This window comes from Vipera berus (genome assembly GCF_964194415.1).
Source record: "Vipera berus genome assembly, chromosome: 11".
In the NCBI taxonomy this organism is placed as follows: Eukaryota; Metazoa; Chordata; class Lepidosauria; order Squamata; family Viperidae; genus Vipera; species Vipera berus.
Genome location: NC_138214.1, coordinates 9,861,220 through 9,871,473, shown reverse-complemented (window position 1 = coordinate 9,871,473; position 10,254 = coordinate 9,861,220).

Sequence of the window (10,254 nt, the reverse complement as noted above, 5' to 3'; positions counted from 1 at the left end):
AACACAGGTAGATCCTCTAAGTGTTTCATCTTTGACTATTAAACCTTCGATTAGGCACCAGGCTGTGAATTCTAGTCCCACCTTAGACATGAAAGTCAGCTGGGTAACTTTGGACCAATCACGAGGAGACTGTGAGTTTTAGTCACGTCTTAGACATGAAAGTTGTCTGGGTATCTTTGAGTGAATCACCAGGAGATTGTGAATTCTAGTCCCACGTTAGGTATGAAAATCAGCTGGGCCAGTGATTCTCTCCCATCCAATCCACCTCACAGAGTTGTTGAGGGGAAAGAGAAAGGGGCATGTCGGCCATCTTGAGAAATAATACATGTGGGATTAAAATACATAAACTCTGAATTCTGAAATAGCTTTCTGCAAGTTGGAGGCAGGAAATACACATCAAACGGGGACTAAATCCTGATGTAAGCCTAACATACTATAAAAAGGCAGCCAAGCCATAGTGGGGACAATGTTAAAATGGGGACAATGTTAAATTGGAAGGACTAAGGACCCGATCGAATAGAATGATTTTCTGTTTCCATCACACTGCATTTTTTTTCTGACCGTTTCTTCCACCGACAGTCAAAACTCCTTAGCTGTCAGAAAACCCAGGAATTTGAAAGGATTTCCTAAGGAAGTTGTCTAGAATCTAGATAGCATCTCCCCATATTATTTGTTTGTGTGTTTGTTTAAAACATTTATAATAACTGCCTATTTATTATCTTCAACAAACTCCGGGCATCTTCCAATCAAAAGGATGAGGGTGTGTGTGGATTGGATCCCATCCAATCTGAATTGTTGATTAAGATCTCTGATTTAGTTCAAATTAAGTTGATAAATTCAGAAAGTAGATTGGATTTGGGGAGCAGGAATAGCCTCTTTCCGTATGTTAATAATAGATATAATAGATAACAGAATAACCAATTGGAAGGGACCTTGGAGGTCTTCTAGTCCAACCCCCTGCTCAAGCAGGAAACTCTATACCATTTTCAGACAAAAGTTATCCAGTCTCTTCTTTAAAACCTCCAGTCTTGGAGCACCCACAACTTCTGAAGGCAACTTGTTCCATTGATTGATTGTTCTAACTGTCAGGAAGTTTCTCCTTAGTTCTAGTTTGGTTCTCTCCTTGATTAGTTTCAAACCGTATTACGCTTCATTCAGAATTGAGAATCTGATTCAGCACATTGACTTGTTTCTGAGAGCTATTCAGATCTCTGAAATTTTTTTTGCAGCCAGTCAACATCTAGCAGGATCAGGAAAACACCAGGCAATAATATCAGGGCTGTAGTTTAGATTTGATGGATTTTGTGCCATCAAGTCAGTGTTGAATCTTAGGAAACACAAAATCGAGCTTTGTCAGAATACTGTCTCCCCAAACGGGTCCTTCAAGTCTTCTATCAGAATAACAGAGTTGGAAGGGACCTTGGAGGTCTTCTAGTCCAACCCCCTCCTCCAGCAGGTTACCTTATACCATTTCAGACAGATGGTTGTCCAATCTCTTCTTTAAAACTTCCACTGTTGGAGCATTCACAATTTCTGGAGGCAAGCTCTTCCACTGATGAATTGTCTTAACTGTCAGGACATTTCTCCTTAGTTCTAGGTTGCTTCTTTCCTCATTTAGTTTCCATCCGTTGCTTCTTCTCCTGCCTTCAGGTGCTCTGGAGAAGAGGTTGACCCCCTCTTCTTTGCAGCAGCCCCTCAAATATTGGAACACTGCAGAGCTAATTCTGTAGAAGTTCCCTGTGTTATTCAGTTTCAGGAAAGGGGTTGTTTTGCACCCCAGCAGACTTCCTCTGACGGGAATCCACGTGTGCCTGGCTTTTCGCTATATAAAGCATTATGGGAGAAGAGAGATCTCGAAGTGGTTTCTCTTTGTGTACCATCCAGACCCTAATGATTTACCCAGAGTGATTTATACCACTTCTTATCTTTGATGAATGCCCCTCTCTGCCAGCCTCTCCGTGTTATCTATCCACCTTCACAGGCTGCCTCTGAGCGCGTGCAACCTGTGGCCTAGAAGGAAATCTGCCTTGGTGGAATAAAAGAAGCCAGCCATGTTGCAAAGGCAGTGTAAGATGATCTCTGGTCCAAGAATCCACGAGCAGAAAGGCAGCTGGGGGGCTCTTGGGGGATGCAGCCACCAAACAATGCCAAGTTCGGTCACTTGATCCACCCTCCAGCAATTCCTTGAATGCAAGCTGGTGAGTAGCCAAAGGCTTGCAGTGAGGAGGAGGAAATGGAAACAGGGGGGGGGGGCTTTGAAAAATAAGCCAGCGAAAGAAATGCATGTGAGTTGCTTTGGAAAGATGACTAGTGATAACAGGGCACAATTCCCTCCCCACACCCGCCCCAAATTCGGTTGCCAAGAATTTTGATGACATGACCAAAAGGGGATGCTGCGACAGTTGTAAATGTGAAAAATGGTCATAAGTCACTTTGTTGAGTGCTGTTGTAACTTGGAAAGGTCACTAAAGGAACAGTTGTAAGTTGAGAACTACCTGTATGCTAGTAGTAGAAAGATTGTGGAGCATTGCCAATAGTTGATGACCAGAACTGGTACAAATATTTCTTCTTGTCTTGAGTCTCATTTGGCTCAAGGCTAGTCCTAGCACCTGTGGGTCTAAAATTCCACATACGCAGGTACAGAGTTAAGAAAAACCTAGCAGAGTATTCATGATGTCATCAACCAGTTGAGACTGATTCCCACAGCACGCTACCTGGTAATGTATCAGGATTTGTTTTGACTAGACAGTTGCATGAATCCGACTAATGTGGTTTATAGTTTTTCTTTTTTTTTCCTTCCAAAAGTCTCTCTCTTAGTGTGTTATGAACCTAGACGGTTGTGGTTTATTAAACAGACAAAGGAAAATGTCAATCCATAATCTACTAATTGGTAATGATCGGATAGCTCTAGTTGTGGCTGCTAAATAGCCATAAACTGCAAGAGGCAGAAGGCAAGCATCACAGAAGGACTGTTTTATAGTCAAAGGTCACATATTGGGGAGATGAAGGGTCACATCACAGCTGACCTGGAGGAGATTTGGGGGAGGCATTATGCCTATTTGATAGCGTATGTTTCCTGTTTTCAATTCAATTCAAAACAGCAGGATGATATGGTGCCATCAGGTCAAAAAAGAAAGACCGAGTCCAGTCCCAACATTGTACACTTTGACTTCTGATTTCTCCTTTCTCCAGGACAAAGTTCCTTGGAAGTAGGTAGACGAAATTCTAGAGCAGGGATTCCAAGCACCAAATACCAGCACAGGTACTCCTTGACTTACAACAGTAAGTTGTCCCGGGGTTGTGTGATCCCCTTTTGCAACCTTCTGACCAGCAAAATCAACGGGGGAAGCCAGATTCGCTTAGCAGTGTCACTAACTTAAGAGTTGCAGTGATTAGCTTAACAACCCTGGTTGCCCAATGGGGCAAAATTGTCTTAACAAATGTCTCACTTAGCAAGAGAAATTTTGGACTCAGCTGTGGTCATAAGTCAAGGACCACCTGTTTTTAGCCAAGGGAACCTGGTCAACTCTGCCTGGCCCCAATGCTGTCCTTTTCACTCCAGCTGTGAAGGGGAGCAGAGTGCCTTACAGGCTCTCCGCCACCACCACCCCCATGCTGGTCACAGCCAGTGGTGTTTCCAAAAGCAGCCCTGCCCACCGGAGACAATCCCCTAGGTCTGTGGTGGCGAACCTATGGCACGGGTGCCACAGGTGGCACGCAGAGCCCTCTCTGTGGGCATGCGCACCATCGCCCCTGTCCTAGGCCTTCAGCTGGGTTTTTATAAAACCTTTTCGCTTTAGGCCTCCACCGCCGTGTGCAAAAAAAAAAAGATTCAATCAATCAATCAATTTCAACTTCCCGCGGGGGGAAAAAAGTTCTTGCAAAGTTGGAATTGATTGATTGAACTTTTTAGTCCCACCCAGTCTGCCGTTACCATTGCAGCCATGCCCACCCAATGGGCCACACCCACCCAATGGGCCACACTCACCCAATGGGCCACGCCCACCCGGCACCCGACGATACATAAGTGGGTTTGGGGTTGCAGTTTGGGCACTCGGTCTCTAAAAGGTTCGCCATCACTGACCTAGGTATGCAGAGGGATAGGAGTCAGTGAGTCTGGAATAAAAACCAGCCTCTGGAGGAGAAGTAGGAAGGAAGGGGTCAGGTTTGTAGGGGAAGGAGAATTAAACCAGGGGCATTTTAATGATAAAGGTTATTCTCACCAGTGAAGGTCAAATCCCACCCGTCACTAGCACCAGGTCTGGGCTTCAGATGCATTCATGTGGTCCTGTCCTTGGTCACAATATTTTATTGCTCTTAAAAGAATAGGAGAGGAGTGTTTCTAATTTATTTATTTTTATTGAATTTATTTACTGCCCATCTTTGGGGCAAACAACTCTTTCTAACTGAGGATTCTAATCACCTGAATTGCGAGAGGATCTTTGGGGTTTGGCTGACGAGAGAGGTTTGTTGCGATAGAAATGGCTAATAGATAGATAGATAGATAGATAGATAGATAGATAGATAGATAGATAGATAGATAGATATAGATATAGATATAGATATAGATATAGATATAGATATAGATAGATATAGATATAGATGATATAGATATAGATATAGATATAGATATAGATATAGATATAGATATAGATATAGATATAGATATAGATATAGATATAGATAGATATAGATATAGATATAGGTAAAGGTAAAGGTAAAGGTAAAGGTAAAGGTAAAGGTTCCCCCGCACATGTGTGCTGGTCGTTTCCAACTCTAGGGGCCGGTGCTCATCTCCGTTTCAAAGCCGAAGAGCCGGCGCTTGTCCGAGGACGTCTCCGTGGTCATGTGGCCGGCATGACTAGACGCCAAAGGCGCACGGAACGCTGTTACCTTCCCACCGTAGTGGTACCTATTTTTCTACTTGCCTTTTTATGTGCTTTCGAACTGCTAGGTTGGCAGAAGCTGGGACGAGTAACAGGCGCTCACTCTGCTACGCGGCACTTGGGATTCGACCCGCCAAACTGCCGACCTTCTGATCGACAAGCTCAGTGTCCTAACCCACTGAGCTACCGTGTCCCTGATATAGATATAGATATATAGATATAGATATATACACACATACATACATAAAAGTAAAAAAAAGTTGAGGTTGTCTGTTATTATCTCATTCTACTGTGCCAAAAGGAATCAGAAGTCAATGCATTTCTTTTTCTTCTCCCTGTGACCCTACACGTTTTCCTCTTCCCCCTTTCCTCCCCTATCTTCCCGTAAGGTTCATGTTACTTTGTATTTTCTATATTTTGATAAGCTAATGACAAAACAAGCCAGCCAAATTCCCATCGGTTTGCCTTCTCCTCCAATGGCCAAGCCTGGGCCTGTTTGCCACCATGCCACCTCCTGCCCCAGCTCTTCTCCCAGGAAAGGGTCCTAGCAGCAGGCAGATAGCTTGCTTCTTCCCAAGGCTACGAAAAACCTCACTCAGCCAGCTTTTCCCAAAGCAAGCCCACCTTGCCCACCCACAAGCCGGCTGCCAGGGCTCAGTGCCAGAGATCTGAGATGGGGGGGAGGGAAATCTTGGCTGTCTGGCGGATGTCTCATGCTGGGACACCCCCCCCCCGCAGGGTCACGTGAGGAACGAGTGTCAGCTGTCAAGCAGAGCAAGGAAAGTTTCTGCAATTACCTGCTTTCTCTGCTTATACCCACAGGGCATTTGTTTTAAAGGCAGAAGATAAGTGCAATGTAATATCACAAAAGCCTGTTACAAGGGGTTAGTTGTTGCTTCCACTCTGTGCCCCCCCCCACTCCTGTTCTCCTTAGCCCCCACCTCCTCCCCAGGCTGCTGCTAACAGACACATCCACTCAAAACACTACTTCGCTTCAACAGGAAACAGAGAGGAAGTGTTTTGTTTTATGAAACTGTATAGAAGCCTTCTTCAAGGCGGCCCACTCAAGATTTTAGTTAATTAGTTAGCTAGTTAGTTAGCTGGTTAGTTATTTAGTTAGTTGGTTAGTTAGTTAGTTAGTTAGTTATATCCTGCTTTTATTATAAGGGGTCCTTGGTGCTCTCTGAGCTCAGTTGCTTTCCTGTAGACCTTTTAGCACCCAAACAAGTTAACATCATCTGTGCTAAAAAGGAGAGGTTGGAAGAGGAGGAAGGAGGAGGAGGAGGAGGAGGAGGAGGAGGAGGAGGAGGAGGAGGAGGAGGAGAAAGGACTGTGAGGTCCTTGTTTCTCTACTAGGTAATATCATCAATGTATAGCACTGATTTTGTTACCTAGTTTGGATAATGAAACGTCTACAAGAAAACAACCAAGCTCAGAGAGCACCAAGGAGCTCTCATGTCAACCCTGAGTTACAAATATTCTCTTTTATTGCTTTTATTATCTTTATAAATAACTCAAGGTGGCAAACATGCCTAACACTCCTTCCTCCTTCTTTTTTACCCCCTCAACAACAACCTTGTGTGATAGGTTGGGCTTAAGAGAGAGAGAGGGACTGGCTCAAATTCAGCCAGCTGGCTTTCACGCCTAAAGCAGGGCTAGAATTCAGTCTCTTGGTTTCTATCCTTCACCGCATGTTTGACCACCTATTCACCCATCCTGAGAAACTGGAGCCCAAAACCAAGCTAGCCCAAGCTAGGAAAACAGCATTTGTTCCTCCCCTTATAGATACCCCTGAACTACATGAGCCCCACCCACCCACCCACCCACCCAGTCTTCACCCCAGGGGTAGGCAACCTTGGCTTTTTTATGACTCGTGGACTTCAACTCCCAGAATTCCTGAGCCAGCCACGTTGAGGGGAAAGGGAGAGGTTTCCAAGCTGAGCCACTCTGGCTCAGGAATTCTGGGAGTTGAAGTCCACGAGTCCTAAAAGAGCCAAGGTTGCCTACCCCTGGCCTAGGCCTAGGCCGCTTTATGACTCGTGGACTTCAACTCCCAGAATTCCTGAGCCAGCCACGCTGAGGGGAAAGGGAGAGGTTTCCAAGCTGAGCCAGGCTGGCTCAGGAATTCTGGGAGTTGAAGTCCACGAGTCACAAAAGAGCCAAGGTTGCCTACCCCTGGTCTATGCTTACCGAATCTCTAGGAATTGTAGTTTTCAAATATCTGCTCCAGTTTACATGTCCATAAGGTATCTAAGCTGGAGGCCACCACCCTGTAATTAATTATATCTTGTGAAAATAGTATTTCCATGGCCTGAAGATACAGAAAAACAACTGAATCTGATCATTCATAGCTCCAGCGTTTTGAGAGAAGGAGAAGAGCAGCATTTTTGCCCACGTTTTCAAGTGTTACATCCTGACATGTTTCCCTTGAACTAAAAAGAATGCAGTGTTTGAGCCTAATTTGATGGTTAGAGGGAGGAATAATATTCTACATTATTACAATGAAGTCATGAGAATTAAGCGCAGCTCAAGGGAGATTTTTTTATCTTTTTTAGTTTCATCAGGCTGTAGTTTCAACCTTACCGAGCAAAAATTGCTTTATTTTTTTCTTGTAAAGAAGATACTCCAATTAAACATCTACTGATTGGACTGATGGCTTATACTAAAGCTTTGGCTGCTTAATTATTAGGAAAGTTACACTTTTAAACAGTCGGACTGAATTTTCCTTTCGGTGTAGTAAGGAATTTTTCCCCCCAAAACATCCTAAGAACGCCCTTTTCTTTTCAAAACAAGCCTTCACTTTGCTTATTTGCTGAAAACTGTCTTTAAGTTCCTCTCCTCACTCCAAGAATAGATAGAGATTTCAGTGATAATGCAAAATTATGGCAATGCAGTTCTCCTCCCGTCAAGAATCAATTAACAGGGAGGTGTACAATTGCAATCAAGCAAAACTCACACCAGCCCAGTACAGTAGATCACATTCCTGTCTCTGGCAGAAAAGATCCCAGCTACTGACTACTCTGTCAGATCTGAATTATTAGTTGGGCGCAACCAAGGAACTGCTACGAGTACATGTAGTCCTCAACTTACAGCCACAATGGAGCCCAAAATTTCTGATGCTAAGCGAGACAGTTGTTAATTGAGTTTTACCCATTTTACGACCTTTCTTGCCGCGGTTGTTAAGTGAATCCCTGCAGTTGCTAAGTTAGTAACAACGTTGTTAAGTGAATCTGGCTTATCTATTGACTTCGCTTGTCAGAAGGTCACAAAAGGGGATGGCGTGACCCCCGGGACACGGCAACCGTCATTAATATGAACCAATTGCCAAAGCATTTGAATTTTGATCACGTGACCATGGGGGATGCTGCAACGGTTGGGTGAAAAATGGTCATAAACTGGCATTTTTCAGTGCTGTTGTAACTTCAAATGGTCACTAAATGAGCTGTTGTGAGCTCAGAGCGATCTGTAAAGAGTTTCTTTATTTTCTTATAGCATACTAGAGCAGTGGCGGGATTCAAATAGGTGAGCAACCGGCTCTCTCTGTGGATGCCTCTTCCGGAAGTCCGTTCTGGGCCTGGGCAACAAAAAAAATTAGCTATCGGTTCTGCCGAAGCGCTGCGAACTGGGCTGAATCCCACCACTGTATTAGAGACACAAGTCTTGAAATATTTAACTTCTTATACGTCTTCTCTCTCTGCTACTATGGCCCCACCTTCTGGAAGAGAAAAGCAACAGCTAATCTCTCTGGGGTCCCATTATAACCCCCAAAGATCAATCAGTGACTGTCTTACCATCGAGTATTTTCGGTGTGTTTGTTTGTGTCAATCCTCACCACTTAGGGTAAGTGGGTCTTCCATTGTGGTAAGGATTTACAGGTACCACAAGTTTTGGCTTTAGTACCACAGAAGGAACATATAGGCGAACCCCAGATGAACAGTCCTACATTGATTTGGAGAGCAAGGCGGGACAATGACCGTTCCAGGAAAGGGACAATGTTTTCAGTAGAAATGTCTGCCATTGATTTTGGCAGAAAGCAGCTTTCAGATTTTTTTTTAAAAAAGCCATTCTCAATTAAACTTCATTGATTGGAATTTAAAAAAAAAACAGGTTTGTGGGCACAGGAAGGGAACCAAGGAGCCAACTAGGGCTGACAAGCTTTCACAGATGTTTAGGTGGGGGAAATGAAGTGGTGCCGTTATACTCAGTAGAGTGTGAATGTGTAGGACTGAATGATACCAGCTGGGTATCTGTAGGTGCTAGGAGTCTTCCCTGAGTAGTACACCGTGAAAGTAAAATTTTGGGAAGGAACAAAAATGCCCACAGACCACCAAGGTTGACTGGACACATGCTACAGAAAGTGAAACATTAGGATGGCTTTATCTACACGTATTTCATATGCAACCTATTGAATTGTAAAATTCACTAAATGGATCGTTTCCCATGAAACTGCAAAACTACTCGTCAATATCAATTCAAGATTGGCATTTTGTGGAAATGCAAAGTCCTTGGTGCTCTCTGAGCTGGGTGGTTTTCTTTGCAGATGTTTCATTACCCCAACTAGAGAACCTCGTCAGCAGCCCTGATTATGTTATCTCATTTGGGTAATGAAACATCATCCAGAAAACAACCAATCAGAGATCACCAAGGACCCTTCACCGTATCTAGTACCAACACTAGGAACATTCTTCCAAAAACATTCTCCTTCCCAATAAATTTGCAAAGCAAAAATTCCTGCAAACAGAATGAGGAACAGTAGGGGGGAAAAAACCCTACATAGGATCACCTTTTCTCCCCATTCTTTTACCTCCTCCCACACCCTTCCCCCTCCCCCTGTGATTATTTTTGGAGAACCCCAAATGGGCTTCCCAGCACAACTAATGGCCCAATGTGGCTCGCCATGAAAGCCCTGACTAATCCTGGAATCACAGACCTGATGTCTCTATAGGCAGCAATAAAGAGTTGTAACCTCAACTCTTCCTTTTATAATGGCTTTTCCTGGGCCATTAGACTCAGACACAACTTCCCCCGCCCCGTACGAATGCTATATTCTTTCCAGTGCAGCCTTAGTAGTGGGGGGGAGGGATGGGACACTGAAGGGAGGGAGGGGACATGCCGCTGTGGCTGGGACCACTGTTTTCTATATCCCCAGATTCGGGGCTTTGCAATTCAGAAGAAAAAAGTCAGCCTCCCAGCTTCTGAAGCACTCAAAAATGCCCTAGGATTTTTTAAATTTTAAAAAATTAAACACGCCCTAGAATGCTAGAACACAGCTACTGTATGTCCCACGTGGGGTCCAGGGGAACTGACCCTGCATGCAGACACCACCCTTGGCACCCACCATGCTAACCTGGTCTATCTTGCCTTCTTT